Source organism: Triticum aestivum, chromosome 4A, assembly GCF_018294505.1.
Source record: "Triticum aestivum cultivar Chinese Spring chromosome 4A, IWGSC CS RefSeq v2.1, whole genome shotgun sequence".
In the NCBI taxonomy this organism is placed as follows: Eukaryota; Viridiplantae; Streptophyta; class Magnoliopsida; order Poales; family Poaceae; genus Triticum; species Triticum aestivum.
Genome location: NC_057803.1, coordinates 12,106,928 through 12,124,724, shown reverse-complemented (window position 1 = coordinate 12,124,724; position 17,797 = coordinate 12,106,928).

Below are 17,797 nucleotides of genomic sequence, written 5' to 3'. Positions count from 1 at the left end.
ACAAAACCACAAAAAAAACAGCTTTAATAGAGTAGCCATCCACAATTCAATCGACATATTTTTGGGAGCTCCCTCCATAAAATGGCCTCCCAGCCTCCATATTTGGATGCCATGGTGGCCTTGTTTGAAGCTCGCTCCAAACCCAACTACCAGCGGGGGAAGGAGTTTCATCTTCCTCCTCCTTGCACCCCGGCCAGGTTTTGAAGCTCCCTACGGCCAGTACATGCACCACCGCTCACAGATAATCTACGGCGAGGGAGGGACCGACCGCTGACCACCTGTCATATTAATGGCGCAGCTGCTCTCTTGGATTCCTGTGGCGGCCCGTCGGATGGTCGCCATGCGGCGTCATCTCTTGGCTTGCTTCTGAGTCCGGGAGGTGTGTGAGCAGCACGGCCACGTGTTCCTCATCGAGAAGCGCGTCCCTTGATGGCCACCCACCTCCCCATCTGCCCCCCTTAATGGTGCCCGTGGCGGTCTATAGAAGACCAGCGCCCTCCCCTCTCTAGCTTATCCTTTCCACTCTCCAGTGCCCCCTAGTTCCCTTTCGCCCGCCTGCAATCCACCACTTCCTCGTCAATGGAGCAGCGGAAGGAGCTCCCCCTCATCTTCAATTTTGGAGTTATTTACCCAAAACCACCACACTTGGGGCTAGGGTAACAGATTGGTACCACATATGAGCCAGGGCACAAAGAACCACCAAATTTGCGCCTAATGACTAACACGGAGCACTGATTGTCTCATTTACTCACGAAAACAACGAAACCAACAGGTCGCGTCCACCGGCCGGGCTGATGTGCCATGCCTTCATGGATAATTTGGTGAGGTGGCCAAAGGCCCCACCTGCCGGCCTCTCATCTGTTCCACTCTCCTCCTCCCCTCTCTCTCTCCCCCAAATCCTCTCTCTCCTTGCCCCATGGCCGCGTGGTCGTCCGACAGGTCCTTCATCGGCGAGCTGTAGGAGGGAGCACGAGGTTCTCGCTGTGCTCGTCCCACTGCCTCCCCTGCTCTAGCAGATGCGGTGTCGTGCCGCTCCGTCGAGAGGCGCTAGTCAATTGGCCAGATGCAGACATGGGAGGGAGCGGCGGTGCCGTGCCACGTCGGCGAGCTGTAGGAGGGAGCTCGCTGGAGTGACTGGTGTTGCCGCCAGAGGTGGCGCTCAACGATGGCGAGGTGCGCGGGTAGGGCCACGCGAGGGTACGACTATAGGCGTGTGTCCGTGCGGTCGAGGTTAGCCATGGCCTCGGGCCTCGGGCATGAGTGGGACGAGCGGCTGCCGGATCTCGCGGGAGTGGTGCGGGGCTAGCTTGAGCAGGGGCTCGTCTGCCATGGCCATGGAGCTCCCGGCTCGCACGGGCGCAGATGGCTCGGGTGTCCACACCGACAGGAGCAACATCGGCCTTCGAGGACTCATGGTGCCCGTCCCCCCACCACCATGGTGCTTGCCGCTGAATCGCCGGTGCTCGATGTAATGCCCCATAGAAAGACAAATAGGAAGAAGATGATCATGTAGTCATTGACATGCGGGGTCCGCGTCTCATTTGCCACCTCAGTTGTTTAATGCTTTTTTTGTGCTTGGTCTTTACCATGTCAGCCCGACCGGTGGGCCCGCCGTAGGTTTTGTTGTTTTCATGAGTAAATGAGACAATCAGTGCTTCGCGTTAGTCGGTAGGTGCAAATTCGGTGGTTCTTTGTGCCCTGGCTCATTTGTAGTATCAAGTTGTTACTCTAACCTCAAGTGTGGTGGTTTTGAATAAATAACTCTCAGTTTTGAAATAAGGAGAAGCGGAAGAAGCCGGATCCCCTGGCTCCCTTTTGGAACTTGTACGACGAGGCCATGGATGAGGGTCGGAAGTAGGACACGAAAAGGGAGCAGCGGATTTGGGACCACGCGCCCGCCCTACCAACGCATGGCCGTCCTGGAACGAGTGCGCCGAGGCCCTTTTCCGGGCCAGCGAAGCCCGCAATGCCGTGACGCATGGCCGGACTGGGACGACGCTGTCGAGGCTAGTTTCTGGGCCATTGAGACCCACATTCCATGCCGCCCCCACTCGGGTGTCCAGCCGTGGCCGCAACTGGTTAGCTACTTAGTTTAATTAATAACTAGTTGTTCTATGAATGTGAGTCGCAGTGTGACTTATTTTCTGCCGGAATGAAATCAATGCTTCAAGTGACGAGGAGTAAGAGATTTAGGTCTATGGTCATTTTTTGATTATATGGAGCATTTGGAGAGAAAGAAACAGCAGGGTTTTTGACAGAAACTTTACCCATGTCCAGCAATTGTTCGATCAGATCATGGCTGATGCTAGACAGTGGCGGTAGCTAGTTCTGACCACTTTCCTTCGTAGATGATCAGGTCGGTTGCTGGGCCATCTTGCTTGTTCTTTCAGTCTTTTGGTCATTTTTGAGTCAGAATGCAAACCTGGTTGTATCTCTCCTTCTTTTGATATAATACATGCAGTCCTCTTGCATGGTTCAGAAAGGAAAAGATTGGCTAGGGCAGTTTGCTGTGATCAGAGCTTTGCCGTGAGCCAAGAGATCTCAGGCACCCAATCCAAACCTCCTTGGGGTGTTTTGGATAGGATAATCTAGTCCCATGTATGCACTAGGCACTTGCCAGCGAGCCTGCCCAAATTAATGAGATAATTTCATTAGTGTGTACCTCCAATATTGCAGTAGTTCCAGGTCGAATCATGTTGTGTTAGACTGTATATACGTAGCCTCTGTATATCTGTATTGTAACATTGTATTGTATCCTTTGGGTACCTCTATATAATAAGATAGCCACACTCCAGGTTAGGGATGTCGAGCAGTTCCCAAATCATATGTTTAACATGGTATCAGTTTAGGTTACGATGTCTTCCGCTGCCGCCGTCACCGCCGCTGTCGCATCGATTTTGGTTCCTCCCGCCGCCGCCGCGGTGCCGGCTCTCGCTACTGCCTCGCAGCCCTCTCGCGATGGCCCATGGTGTCTTGTCGTCGCCTCGCTCCCCGATCGGATCGGGAGACCGCGGCGCCACCCCGGTCGGTGCTCCCTCTGGCGCTGCTCCTCCTGCGGGCGGCCTTCCCGCGATCCATGGTGGGCCGCCGCCGCCGTCGTCTTGGCCGGCGCTGCCCCAACCCTATGGCGTGCCGCCCCTGCAGCAGCCCTACGGCGCCCCGCCACCTCACTCCTACTACGGTGTGCCGCCGCCGCAACCCTACTCGGCGCCCGCGCCGCCTCAACCCTACCTGGCGTCTTCCCTGCACCTGCACGGAGCTGCGGCTGCATCGCCGCCCGTGGCTCGGCCGCAGCCGACCACGGTGCCCTCGCGACACCCTACCACGGTGCCCCTGCGGCACCCTACGGCGCCCCCGCGACACACTATGGTGCTCCCAGGGCGGCGTCCCCCGGCTCCTACCCGCCCTACCCGGTGTATCCCTTGCATCCTGGGGCGGCCTCGTCGATGGGCCTGTATGCATCGCCGCATGCCCATGTTGATTCGGCCACGGTGCCTGCGCCGTTCTACTTCTCGCATCTGCTGCCGGTGAAGCTCGCGCCGGACAACTACCTGTCCTGGCGTGCCCAGGTGCTCCCTCTTCTGCGGAGTCGCTATCTGGAGGGCTACGTTGACGGATCCACCCCGTGTCCGCCCCCTCATCACCCGGCGTACCACACCTGGGTGGCTCAGGTTCAGGCCATCCTCTCCGCCATTCAGTCCTCGCTCACCCCGAGCATCTCGTCGCTGGTCATCTTCGCCGCTACATCCCGGGAGGCGTGGGCGGTGCTTCACACCAGTTTTGCCTCTCAGTCTCAGGCGCGTGCTCACTCTATATGCACCGAGCTGGGTGAGACGAAGCTTGGTGACCTCAGTATCACCGACTACTTCAACAAGATGCGGGGTCTCGCCGACACGTTGGCCTCAGTTGGCCAGTCGCTGCAGGATGAGGAGTTCAACACCTTCATGCTTAATGGCTTGATGATGATTATGACAATCTCATCGAAAATGTTCATGGCTGTGATGACCCGCTTCCACCTCGTGAGCTCTATGCACGTCTGCTTGGCCGTGAGCAGCGCATTAAGGTGCGCCGAGCCTCCCCCAGTTTCGCCTCCGCCAATGCCGCAACTCGTGGCAAGCCCCAACGGTCATCATCTTCAGGAGGCAGACCGGCGCTGCCTTCACAACCGGCCTCGCGGGGCAGTGCTCCGACCATCATAGGTGGTAACCGGCCGGTGGCGTGTTGTTCTTCTTGTGGTGCCCAACAGGCCTGCCAGTTGTGTGGTCTTGAGCGCCACATTGCCTCTCACTGCCATCATCGCTACAAACAAGATTTTCTGGGCCTCGGCAACAATGGCAAAGGGAACGACAAGCAAGCCGCCGCTGCCGTGACGAGTCATGATCATGGCCGTACTCCGTCTTACTCTGTTGATCCTACATGGTACATGGACACTGGAGCTACCAACCACCTCACCGGTGAGATGGGTAAGCTCTCCACTCAGGAGCCATATCGTGGTCATGATCAGGTGCACACCGCCAGTGGAGCAGGTATGCGCATCTCCCATGTTGGTCAGGCCTCTCTCCTTGCACACAATTTTCGCACATTACATCTCTCTAATGTCCTTCGTGTTCCTTCTGCTACGCGTAGTTTATTGTCTATTCCTCAACTTACTCGTGATAATAATCTCCTTGCTAAGTTTCACCCTTTTCGTTTCTTTATCAAGGATCGGGACACGAGGGCCGTTCTGCTTAGCGGTCGTCTTCGCCATGGCCTGTATGCACTTGATGCGCCATGTCCACCTTCCATGCTGTCCTCTCCTCAGGTGTTCAGTGGTGTTCGTGTGTCGTCTACACACTGGCATGCGCGCCTTGGTCACCCGGCGGCTCCCATAGTTCGACATGTTTTGCATCGTCATGATCTTCCAATTGTGTCCAATAAAACCGCTGAAACTATTTGTGATGCCTGTCAGCTGGGCAAGAGTCATCAACTTGCTTTTTTAGAGTCTAGTCGTGTTGTGGAACATCCTCTTGAGCTTGTTTTCTCTGATGTATGGGGTCATGCCCAGACATCCGTTAGTGGTCACAATTATTATGTCGGTTTTATTGATGCTTACAGCCGTTTTACTTGGTTATATCTTATTAAACGTAAGTCTGATGTGTTCGATGTCTTCATTCAGTTTCAAGCACACGTTGAGCGTCTTCTTAAGCAGAAAATCATCCATGTCCAATCCGACTGGGGGGGTGAATACCACAACCTCAACTCGTTTTTTAACAAACTTGGGATTTTGCACCACGTGTCATGTCCTCATACACATCAGCAGAATGGTACTGCCGAGCGTAAGCATCGCCATCTTGTTGAAACTGGTCTAACCTTGCTCGCTCATGCCTCCGTCCCATTTCGGTTCTGTAGTGATGCCTTCTCCACAGCTTGTTTTCTCATAAACAGGCTTCCCTCGAGACTTCTGAAAATGCAAACCCCTCTTGAACTTCTGCTTAATGAGACTCCAGACTACACTTTTTTCAAAGTGTTCGGTTGTGCATGTTGGCCTCACTTGTGTCCTTACAACAAACGCAAGCTAGAGTTTCGGTCTAAGAAGTGTGTTTTTCTCGGGTATAGTTCTCTTCACAAAGGGTACAAGTGCTTGCATGTTCCTACCAACCGCGTCTACATCTCTCGTGACGTAGTATTTGATGAAAATGTTTTCCCTTTTCGTGCACTTCTGACTAACCGTACCACTTCTACACCACCGGTGCCTGTGTCCACACCTACGCCTGATCAATTTGTGGATGTTGTATATGCCCCTTCGTTACTCCCTAATCATGCTGCAGGTATTGGACGCGGTGCCCGACTCAAGCTACTTGATGAACAGGTCACCGATGAGCTCCCTGGTCGGGACGTGCATGTGCCATGCATGACGGGCGACACCCGCCAACCCGTCACCGTCTCGCCTGCTTCGCGGGCGCCGGGTCAGCCTGGCTCCACGCTGGCCCCACGGGCGCTAGGCTCGCCAGCGCCAGCCTCGCCTGGCTCGCTTGCCTCGTCAGCACCAGTGGCCTCGTCAGCGCCCGCTTCACCCGGCGCGTAGGCCTCGGCAGCGCCAGCCTCGCGTGGCTCGCCCGGGCCACTGGCGGGTCTCTCGCCCATGCCGGCTACTGCCGCCAGCCCGGAGGCCCCGTCACCTGCTCCGGCCCGGTCCGCCTCTGCGCTGCCTCGGTCACTGGCGTGCCTAACTCGTCCGACTCGGTGCTGGCCTCGTCAACATCCTCTGCTGCACCGACTTCGCCAGTTGAACCTGCTGTCACTCTTCGTCCTCGCACACGGAGCCAGTCTGGTGTCTTTTGTCCAAAGAAGCAGACGGATGGCACGGTTGCGTGGCTTGCTGCGTGCATGGCTCACATTGCTGGCGATCCCACCGCAGAGCCTCGTCACTTTCAGGCTGCACTGAGTATTCCTCATTGGCGTGCTGCAATGGAACAAGAGTTTCAGGCCCTCCAACAGAATGATACTTGGCGTCTTGTTCCTCCAGTGTCTGGTGTCAACGTCATTGATTCCAAGTGGGTTTTCAAAGTCAAGAGACATGCTGATGGCTCCATTAAACGCTACAAGGCACGGTTAGTTGTAAAGGGCTTCAAACAGAGGTATGGTCTTGATTACGAAGACACTTTTAGTCCCGTCATCAAGCCTACTACCATTCAATTACTATTGTCTCTTGCGGTTACTCGCGGATGGTTCCTTCGTCAGCTTGATGTGTAGAACGCTTTTCTGCATGGCATTCTGGAGGAGGAGGTTTATATGCGTCAGCCACCTGGTTTTGTTGATCCGACACGACCTCACCATCTCTGTCGTCTGGTTAAGACACTGTATGGGCTCAAACAGGCTCCTCATGCATGGCATGCTCGCCTTGGATCTGTTCTTCGGGCTCTTGGGTTTACTCCCTCCACTGCTGATACGTCACTGTTTCTCCTCCAGCGCCCTGAGGTTACGATGTATCTTTTGGTTTATGTTGATGATATCATTCTCATCAGTTCCTTTGCTGCTGCTGCTGATCGCCTTGTGATTGCTCTCCGTGATGATTTTGCTGTCAAGGATTTAGGTGCTCTTCATTTTTTCCTTGGTCTTGAGGTTTCACGGTCCTCTGCTGGTTTGACTCTCACTCAGAAAAAGTACGCCTTGGACTTGTTGCGTCGTGCTGGAATGCTCACATGCAAACATGTTAACACTCCGATGTCTGCCACTGATCGGTTGTCTGCTCTTGACGGTGACCCTCTCTCGTCTGATGATGCTACTGAGTATCGCAGTATCGTTGGTGGTCTGCAATACCTTACTATTACCAGGCCTGATATCTCCTATGCAGTCAACCGTGTCTGTCAGTTTTTGCATGCACCGAGGACGTCTCACTGGTCAGCTGTGAAGCGTATTTTGCGCTATGTCAGTCTTAGTGCCTCCTATGGTTTGCTTCTTCAGTCTGCACCGTCGTATGAGCTCTCGGCTTTCTCTGATGCAGATTGGGCTGGTAGTCCGGATGACAGGCGATCCACGGGGGGCTATGCGGTATTTCTGGGTCCTAACTTGATCGCCTGGAATGCTCGCAAGCAAGCAACTATGTCTCGCAGTAGTACTGAGGCTGAGTACAAAGCTGTTGCTGATGCAACTGCTGAGATCATATGGGTACAGTCTCTGTTGAGAGAGTTGCGTGTTCCTCAAGCTCGTCCTCCGGTCCTGTGGTGTGACAACATTGGTGCGACATATCTTTTTTCTAACCCGGTGTTTCATGCTAGGACAAAACACATTGAGGTGGATTATCACTTTGTTCGGAAACGTGTTGCACAGAAGCTACTATGTATCAAGTTCATCTCGTCAAAGGATCAACTTGCTGACATCTTCACGAAGCCTCTTCCACAACCACAATTTGTAGGCTGTAGGCGCAATTTTAACTTGCTTTGTACTTCAGGACATAGTTAAGATTGAGGGTGGGTGTTAGACTGTATATACGTAGCCTCTGTATATCTGTATTGTAACATTGTATTGTACCCCCTGGGTACCTCTATATAATGAGATAGCCACACCCCAGGTTAGGGGTGTCGAGCAGTTCCCAAATCATATGTTTAACATGTTGTGCTGTGGATGCGTCCTGCTCTTGCTTCATTGACTTGGACAGCTACAGTTGAAATTATTTTGAGGAGCAAAGTGCGCTCTTCTTCTGCTCATCACATCGTCTTACTAAACCCTGTGTTCTTACGGTGGTGCAGAACGGGGGCTGTTGGACTAAGCTTCACGAGCAGTTGCTGATGCTTCACCGGTGTGATTGGATGGCGTCAAGATGATGGATCTGCTTACTTTTGCCACCCAGGAAGGATTTGAAGTGAAGTTCGGCGTCTTTTGTTGTTGTTTGTGTTTGGACAGTTTGGTCTGGGTGGATGTGCGTTTGTTCTATTTGTGCTTGTGCCGAGACCTGAGTTTGTTAGTTGTGTGTACTATATCTGTAATCCCAGAGGGGGTATTTACGTTTTACCTAGGAGCGAACTAACGTAAGGAAGTTGTATTAGAAGGCATGCATGAACATGGTCTGTGCCTCTGTGGTGACAGTAACTTATGAGTGTAGACTTCAGTGGTTGAATTCGAAGCCTGAGTGTTGCCGTAGCAACTGCATAACCGCTGTAGTTGACATTCCAACATAATGCAGCCCTGCTTATCACTGGGTGTTTGAGCTATTTTTTGAGCAAGAACATAGCGCAGTGGCGCGGCTGGGAAGGGCCACATTGCAAGCTTTGCCGAGTGTCACATGACGGTTTTGTGACAGTAGTGTTATGAATTTTAGGTTTGCCTGCGATCGGTGGTGGCGAGATGATGGCATCGCCGTCGGCATGAAATAAGGTCTCTCCGCCTCGTCCGCATTCCAGTGATGCTTCGTCATATCGTCGGGGGCATATAGAGGATCGTGTGTCCCAGATTTGGTTTGTCTTTGGTTCACCAAGTCGAGTTCCAACCGAAAAGTTTAGCCAGCCTCGGTCTAGTTGGAGATGGTGTGAAATTTCTAGGTCTGTACGTGGACTGGGTCGTTCTACAAGCCCTCTCCGGAGTTTTCTTTTCCCGGGCGGTGATTTGCTATGTAGATTAGGGCCGCCGCTGGCCTATACTGATGATTTTTGATTGTTACTTTTAAATTCTCCTGGATTTCAACAAGTTTAGTTTGCTCTGACGGAGCCCAGAGACATCAACAAGCTTTGTTCACGCCGCAGCACCAATTTCATGATTTTTATGTTTTGTGTATGTAATTTCCTTACCGTTTTGAATGTCGTCTTTTTGGTATATAGCAAAAAACTAAATTGTTAGACGAATTTACTGAAGTAAAAAACTTATTTACATTTCTCAAGCAAACAAACATACAAGTAGTTGAGAGCATGTGAGTCCGTCTCTCTTGCATTGTCCAACATTCACACGTCCATGCACAGTTTTATATAGACCTCACTTCTATCCTTCACCAGGTCAGTAAGCAAAGGTGGTACTAAAGTTGCTGCCATTCGGTTCATATGCATACATTTGTAGGAAGAATACATAGGAGCTATTGGGTGGTACGTACGCTGCATGAATAAAATTGAGAAAAATGCAAGGAAAAATAAAAAAAATCTGAAATTTTAGGATACCAAACCAAGTCGTTCATCCTACCCATGTACGAAGTTTCGCGAAGAAATGGTATCTGTGCTATTCTTAGTGAAGACAATACAATGCGACCTACAATTTATTCAAACAATTCTTTCCTTTTTTGTCCTTTTGCTAAGAATTCCACGGATATCATTTCTTTACAAAACTTCACACGGAGTAGAACGGTCGGCCATGTTTGATACCTCAAAATTTCAAAAATAAATATTTTTTCCTAGTATTTTCTGATTGTACTATTCATATAGGGGTGCATGATACCTGAGAGCTCCTAACCCGATTCTTGCATTTATACTTACATATAGTTATATACTACTTACTATTTATATAAAAATGTATGTGTTTTGAGTTATAAATTCGTAAAATATTATATCATTTTCAAACTCGCATCAACTTTGGTTATTACGGTGTATACTGAAACCTTACCGAAATTATTTGATATATACTGAAATCGAATTGTATTTTAATTTCATACCATATCTACTAAAGTAAAAATACCATACAAACCGAAAACCCGTATAAACTGGCCATATAAACCAATTGCACAAAGTTAAGAATCTGTTCTACTTAATATATAGCCTTTGGTCTTTCCACAAGAAAAATATTTTGTAAGAGAAGGAGCGCCTGTTCTAATTAGAACGCCCACGCAACCACAAACTAGCCAGCCGCCGCCTAAAAAAATCTAGGTTTTTTTGCCTCCCACCGGCTCCGGCGCTAGTCCATCCCGTCTCCAGTGGCCTGAGGGCCATGGAAGCAGAGTGGATCTCAGCCCTTGCCGATGGGAGGGCTCCGTTTTTAGATCTTTTTTCGAGTTCTGTTAGGGTTTGTGTCTTACTCAGGAAGGCGAGACGGCGGCGGCTCTCTGAAGATGGAATAAATGTCTCCCCGCCTAGCCCCCGGTCCGATGATGCGTCTAGCATCATCGGTGGGCGTGTGGAGGTGTGTCTCCAGCGGATCTGTCTTTGGTGGATTTGCTTGATCTGTTCGTCGTTCATCTTCGTTCATGTGTTTTCAGGTTGGATCGGTTTGATCTACACTCTTCATCTGCGGCGGTTGCTATTCTGGTGCGTTCGTTCTATGGGGCCTTAGCACGACGACTTCCCGACTGTCTACTACAACAAGGTTTGCCCGACTCCGACGAGGAAGGGGCGATGACAGCGGCGCGCCTTCGGCTCGCTTCAGTGCTTGTAGTCGTCGCTAGGTGGTCTACAAATCTGGATGTAATTTTTATCATTTCTAGTGTTCGTTGTACTACCATGATTAAAGATGAATATATTGAAAGTTTTCTCGCAAAAAAAAGAAAAATATTTTGTAGAACACAGGGTTTACCATATAAACTGAATGTATATCTTCATTTTTTTCCAATTTTAATTCTTTTAGAGGATTTACCATTTATAGGTTTTGTAGAACTTTTCTTTGGATTTTTTAGAACTTCTAGGATTATTTAGTTCTTTTTAGGGTTCTAGGTTTATTTAGTTTTTTTAGGGTTCTAGGTTTATTTAGTTTTTTAGGGTTCTAGGTTTATTTAGTGGAATCTACAATTAGTTTGCACAGAGCAGGTTTTTCCTCCTGGACCCATTCGCGAGATGTAGCAACCCAGCAACAGCCCCCAGCCCATTTCCACAGAAAAGAAAATAAATAAATAAATAAGGTCTCATACAATGGGAGATGCTTAGAAAGATACTTAGAGAAATAAATCAGGATTTTTTTAAGCATCGATGTTCATTTATACAAGATAGATGCTTAACAAGCGTCTTTTCTATAGAAATAGACACCGATGCTTCAGAAAAAATCGGTTTATTTTTCTAATCACCTCCGTGAGCATCTCTCGACGCCGCGGCGCGGCGGTGCCTCGCTCGATTTCACTTCACCGCCGAATGTTGCAAAGGGTGGCCATTTGATTCGACCGATTTGGTTGGGTGGAACGGTTCAGCATCTTCATGGCATATTCTCTTTTTTTGGCTCGAACCATTCATGTGCTTTATAACCAAACATGTCTATTTTCTGAACGATCCCAACCCATTCATGACCGCCCTTGCAACCAAACGCACCCTAAGTCATGAACACTAAGCACACCTTCGACTACTATTATTGCTTGTATCTTAGATTGTTGAATAATTCAAGTATGAGATTTCCTAGCCCTAGTGTGGTATGTGATTCTTAAACGTCAATGAGTATGTACAGTTCTTTTCTTCTATTTTTCTGCATAACTTGTTAGATATCTGTATGTGGGTCTGCTCATTTGTTTTCAGTTTCTGGGTGATTTTTGTAGAGATGTAGGAAGTAGGAACCCATTCTTTGTGATTGTAGGCAACCATGAGTAGCCCGTGATTTTTCATGCCATGTTGTCTTTGTGTCGACAGAAGCCAGAGAAAAAGATACAATAGTCGTGTGGAATTGGCGTTGAGCATATTAACTAGGCAGCTGACTAAAGAATTTCATGGTGGATGTATAGTTGGTGATCTATGTTTATAGAGTATTTGATAAAAAACTACCACATTAGAGGTTCCCGTCCCACGAAACTACCACATTCAAAAAAGTGACTGATAACTACCTAAATTTTTTAATTTTGTGACAAAAAACTACCACTTTTGAAAAATGACCCGTTTAGACGATTTGAACATGTTTATGACAGGCGGGACCCGCCCGTCAAGGCTGACGTGGCGGCAAAGTCAACTACGTTTGTTTTGACCGTCAGGTTAACCGTTATGATAGTGGGGCCCACATCAACCTTCTTCTTCCTCCTCTCTCTCTGGCATTTCAACAAACATCTTATGTGCATGGGAGGAGAGCAGGTGAGCTTCGGCCCGACGACGGACGCGAGCATGCTCATCCAGCTGCTCCTGTGTCGATTTGGAGGAGGAGGTGAGGAAGCCAGGCACATCCCGCGTCGGTGGAGCTGAGCACGAGCGTAGGCTCCACTTCGCCGGCCGACTTGGTGCTGCGGGTGCTCTGGAGCAGTGTCGTCGAGGTGTACGCGGGCGTGGCTGCACCCAGCGGTGCTACTCGTCCTCCACCTAGCGTACTCGCCAGCAAGCTCGTGACGCAGGCCGCCTGCGCCACGCTTCGCGGCGACCGGTCGCGCTCGCTCTGCGAGCTCGTCCGCGGCATGCCCCGGCGCCGCGCTGGTCGCCGCCGCGGAGCCCGCGTCCACGGTCGTCCCGGCGTATTATCTCACCTCCTGGTACAGGTACAGCCGGAGTCACTCTGTCACCGGCGGCCTGGAGTCATTCGTGCAGGGCGTCGTGCTGTTCGTCTTCCTCGCCACACTCCTCTTCCTCCTGGTCTTCCTGGTCGTCATCGCCGCGTCGGCGACGGCAACGGCGGTGGCGGCGCAGCCGCTCATCTCCCGCGTGCGTGGCGGTTGTGACCACAGCCTCGAGCTGGAAGGGGGCGGGCGTGCAGTTGGTTGTGGTGAGCGTCGTGCTGGAGGTCGCTCTTCCCCTTGCCGTCGCCTCCTTCCCTTAGATGCACAGAAGGTGCTTGTTGAAATGCCTGAGAGAGACACGGGAGGAGGAAGGTTGATGATGACATATGGGCCCCACCTGTCATAACAGTCAACTTGATGGTCAAAACAAACGGAGTTGACTGGGCCGCCACGTCAGCCCTGATGGGTGGGTCCCATTTGTCATAATCACGTTTAAATCATCTAAATGGGTCATTTTCCAAAAATGATAGTTTTTTGTCACAAAATTAGAAAAAATTGGTAGTTATCAGTCACTTTTTTGAATGTGGTAGTTTCGTGGGACAGGAACCCCTAATGTGGTAGTTTTTTGTCAAACACTCATGTTTATATGTTGCGCTGATTGGTGTTACGAGTTGGTAAGCCTTAGTCAAAGCTTTGCTGATCAGGCCCTAAGATTGCCAAGAGTAGTTTGCAGATCAGTTAAGTGATCAGAGCTTTGCTGTGAGCCAAGAGGTCTCTGGCACCCAAACATCCTTGTGCTGTTTTGGATAGGATAACCTAGTCCCAGGCATGCACTAGGCACTTGCCGGGGAGCCTGCCCGAAGAAAATGATGATTTCATTGTTGCGTACTTCCAGCATTGTAGGTCCAGATTAAACCGTGTTGTGATATGGATGTTTCCTGCTATTGCTTCGTTGATTTGGGCAGCTAGAAATAAAATGATTTTGACGGCAGTGTGCTCCTCTCTGCTCATCATGTCATCTTATGAAGCCTTGTCTCTTATTGTGCAGTATGGGGGCCTTTTGCCGGCATCTGATAAAGCTTCACGTGCAGTTGTTGATGCAACGAAGATATAACCAAATGGCGTCAGGACATTTGGATTGGTTTACATCTTTTGCCCAAGAAGTGTTAAACGTAGGATTTGTGGGAACTGGCTCAACCCTCTAGGGGTGGCCTATCACATATATTTATAAGGTTACACAATATACAGATTACATAGTTGGGCTACGTTACAAAGTTTAACACCCTCCCTTAATCTCAACTCACTCCTGGTGAATCTAGAAGGTTGAGATTGCGCCTACAGACCTCAAACATGGGAGAAGGTAGAGGCTTGGTGAAGATGTCTGCAAGTTGATCCTTCGAGGAGATAAACTTGATTTGTAGTAGCTTCCGTGCAACACGTTCCCTCACAAAATGATAGTCAATCTCAATATGTTTGGTTCGTGCATGGAACACCGGGTTTGTCGAAAGGAATGTAGCACCGATGTTGTCACACCAAAGAACCGGAGGATGTGACTGGGAGATTCCCAGCTCTCGAAGCAAAGACTCAATCCAGATAAGCTCAACAGTCGCATTGGCAACAGCTTTGTACTCGGCTTCCATGCTGCTGCGAGAAACAGTGGCTTGCTTGCGTGCATTCCAGGCGATCAAATTAGGACCCAAAAATACAACATATCCCTTCGTGGATCGCCTGTCATCCGGACACCCAACCCAATCAGCATCTGAGAATGCAGATAGAACAGCAGAGGAACTAGGTCGCAGATGAAGACCATAGGAGACAGTGAGACGCACATAACGAAGAATGCGCTTCACAGCAGACCAGTGCACATCAGTAGGGGCATGAAGATACTGACACACCCTATTAACCGCAAAGGAAAGATCAGGGCGTGTGATAGTCAGATACTGCAAGCCACCAACAATACTCCGATACTCCGTAGCATCCGTAGGAGACAAAATAGTACCAGCAGTAGTCGAGAGCTTATCAGTAGAGGATATGGGCGTGGGAGATGGCTTACACTTGAGCATACCAGCACGGCGCAAGAGGTCAAGGGAGTACTTCTTCTGAGTGAGAGCTAAGCTGCCACGAGACTGATGTGCAACTTCAATACCCAGGAAGAAGTGTAGCTGTCCCAAATCTTTTACCGCAAAATCTCTGCCAAGTGCAGTCACAAGAGCATCAGCAACCGTTGCAGAGGAGCTGACCAGAATAATGTCATCGACGTACACAAGCAAATACACAGTCACACTGGGGCGCTGAAACAAGAACAATGAGCTGTCAGTTGTCGACGGAACGAAGCCATGAGTACGAAGAGCCGAAGCTAGGCGAGCATGCCAGGCACAAGGCACCTGTTTCAGTCCATATAGAGCCTTCGTCAGATGACAGAGATGATGAGGCTGAGCGTGATCAGCAAACCCTGGTGGCTGCCGCATGTAAACCTCCTCTTCAAGCAGTCCATGGAGAAAAGCATTCTGAACATCAAGCTGTCGAAGAGACCAACCACGAGATACTGCAAGAGACAGGAGAAGCCGAATAGTAGTAGGCTTAACAACTGGGCTGAATGTATCCTCATAGTCCAAACCCTGACGCTGTTTAAACCATCTAGCCACAAGACGCGCCTTGTAGCGCTCAATAGATCTGCCCGCATGTCTCTTGACTTTAAAACCCACTTCGAATCAATGATGTTGACACGAGGCGGAGGAGGAACCAGTGTCCATGTCTCATTATGCATAAGAGCATGGTACTCTTGCTCCATAGCAGCCCGCCAGTGAGGAATACTCATAGCGGCCTCATAGTTGCGTGGTTCATCATTGGGATCTGCAACAGAATGAGCAAGACAGGCAGCCAAATATGTGACAGTACCATCATGACGCTGCTTGGGTTGAACAATACCGCTGCGGCTGCGAGTATGCGGACGTTGCGGGGCAACGGGAACAGGAGCCGGCGGAGCCAATACTGGAGATGACGACGGTAGGTCGAGCGACGGGGGCCCAGACAAAGACCCAGGCGAGGCGATGGTAGGCCCAGCCGACCCAGGTGAGAGGGGCGGCAGGGACATACGACCAGGCGACAGCGGCAATGACGGAGGCGAGGCCGGGCGTGGAGACGGTGGCAAGGACCGCTCGAGCCGCCCAGGTGAGACCGGCGGAGACAGGGCCACGCCTCGGCTGGTGTGGTGGACCGCGCCTCGGCTGATGTGGGCGGCACCTCGGCCGACACCGACCCAGGTACGAAGGCCAACGCCGGTCCAGTGGCATGAGCGGGCGTGGCTCCAGAGACGGGGTCGACGACGGGAGTTTGTGCAGGCACGTGCACCAACCGATCAACATGCGTCACAGGAGTTGCATCCGGAAGTAGTTCCAGGCAAGCACCACGTCCAATACCCGCACCATGATTAGGTAACAACACAGGCGAATATGCAACATCTTCAAATTGGCCAAGCATAATAGGAGATGGATGCATAGATGGAGGTGTGGCGGGTTGCTGCGGCATGGCGGAAAAAGAAAAAACATTCTCATCAAAGACAACATCACGGGATATGTAGACACGATTTGTTGGCACATGAAGGCACTTGTAGCCTTTGTGAAGAGAACTATAACCCAGAAACACACATTTCTTAGACCGAAACTCAAGCTTTCTATGATTATATGGACAAAGATGGGGCCAGCAGGCACACCCGAACACCTTAAAGAAGGTATAGTCACGAGTTTCATGGAGAAGGAGCTCAATAGGAGTTTTCATATGAAGGACACGCGTAGGTAGTCGGTTAATAAGAAAACATGATGTAGCAAAAGTGTCGCTCCAAAAACGAAAGGGTACAGAAGCGTGAGTCCGGTCTCAACGACATGTCGATGCTTGCGCTCAACAACGCCGTTCTGCTGATGTGTATGAGGACATGATAAACGATGAGAGATCCCAAGCTTATTAAAGAAAGTGTTGAGGTTGCGATATTCGTCCCCCCAATCGGACTGAACATGGATAATTTTATGCTTGAGAAGACGTTCTACATGCACTTGAAACTGAATGAAGACATCAAACACATCAGCTTTGCGCTTAAGAAGATAAAGCCAGGTAAAGCGACTATAGGCATCAATAAAGCTAACATAATAGTTGTGACCACTCACAGACGTTTGGGCAGGACCCCATACATCAGAAAACACAAGTTCAAGAGGACTCGTTACTTGACGAGTAGAAGAAACAAATGGTAACTGATGACTCTTGCCTTGTTGACAGGCATCACACACGGATATCTCCTTATTGCTAGACTCGATAGGCAGCTCATGGCGGTGAAGTATATGGCGAACTATGGGAGTGGCAGGGTGACCAAGGCGAGAGTGCCACTAGGACGGCGACACACGAACACCACTGAAGACGCGCAGGGCGGATGGATCCTCCAAGTGGTATAGGCCATGGCTGAGGCGACCACTAAGCAGAATTTCCCGAGTGGCTCGGTCCTTAACAAAAAGATCAAACGGATGAAATTCACATAAGACATTGTTATCAAGAGTGAGCTTGGGAACAGATAACAGATTAAGAGTCACCGAGGGGACCCGTAAAATATTATGAAGATGAAGCTGCCTAGATGGATGACTAGTTAAGAGAGATGCTTGACCAACGTGAGAGATGGGCATACCTATACCGTTGGCGCTGTGAACCTTGTCGTGACCATAGTATGGCTGGTGGGTGGACAACTTGGCGAGCTCGTTCGTCATATGATTCGTGGCACTAGTGTCCATATACCACGCAGGATCAATTGGGTATGATGGTGTAACACCATGTTCAGCGCGTGTATCCTTTCCCTTGGCGGCAACATGAGCAGCAGGAGGGCCAAGATCCGCCATAGCAAGTTGACACTCATTACCTTTTCCATCATTGCCAATACCCAGGAAGCTCCGCTGAAAACGCTTGTGGCACTTGGAGGCGAGATGCCTCTCACGCCCGCAGAGCTGGCACCACACGGGGCCGCCACCCGAGGAT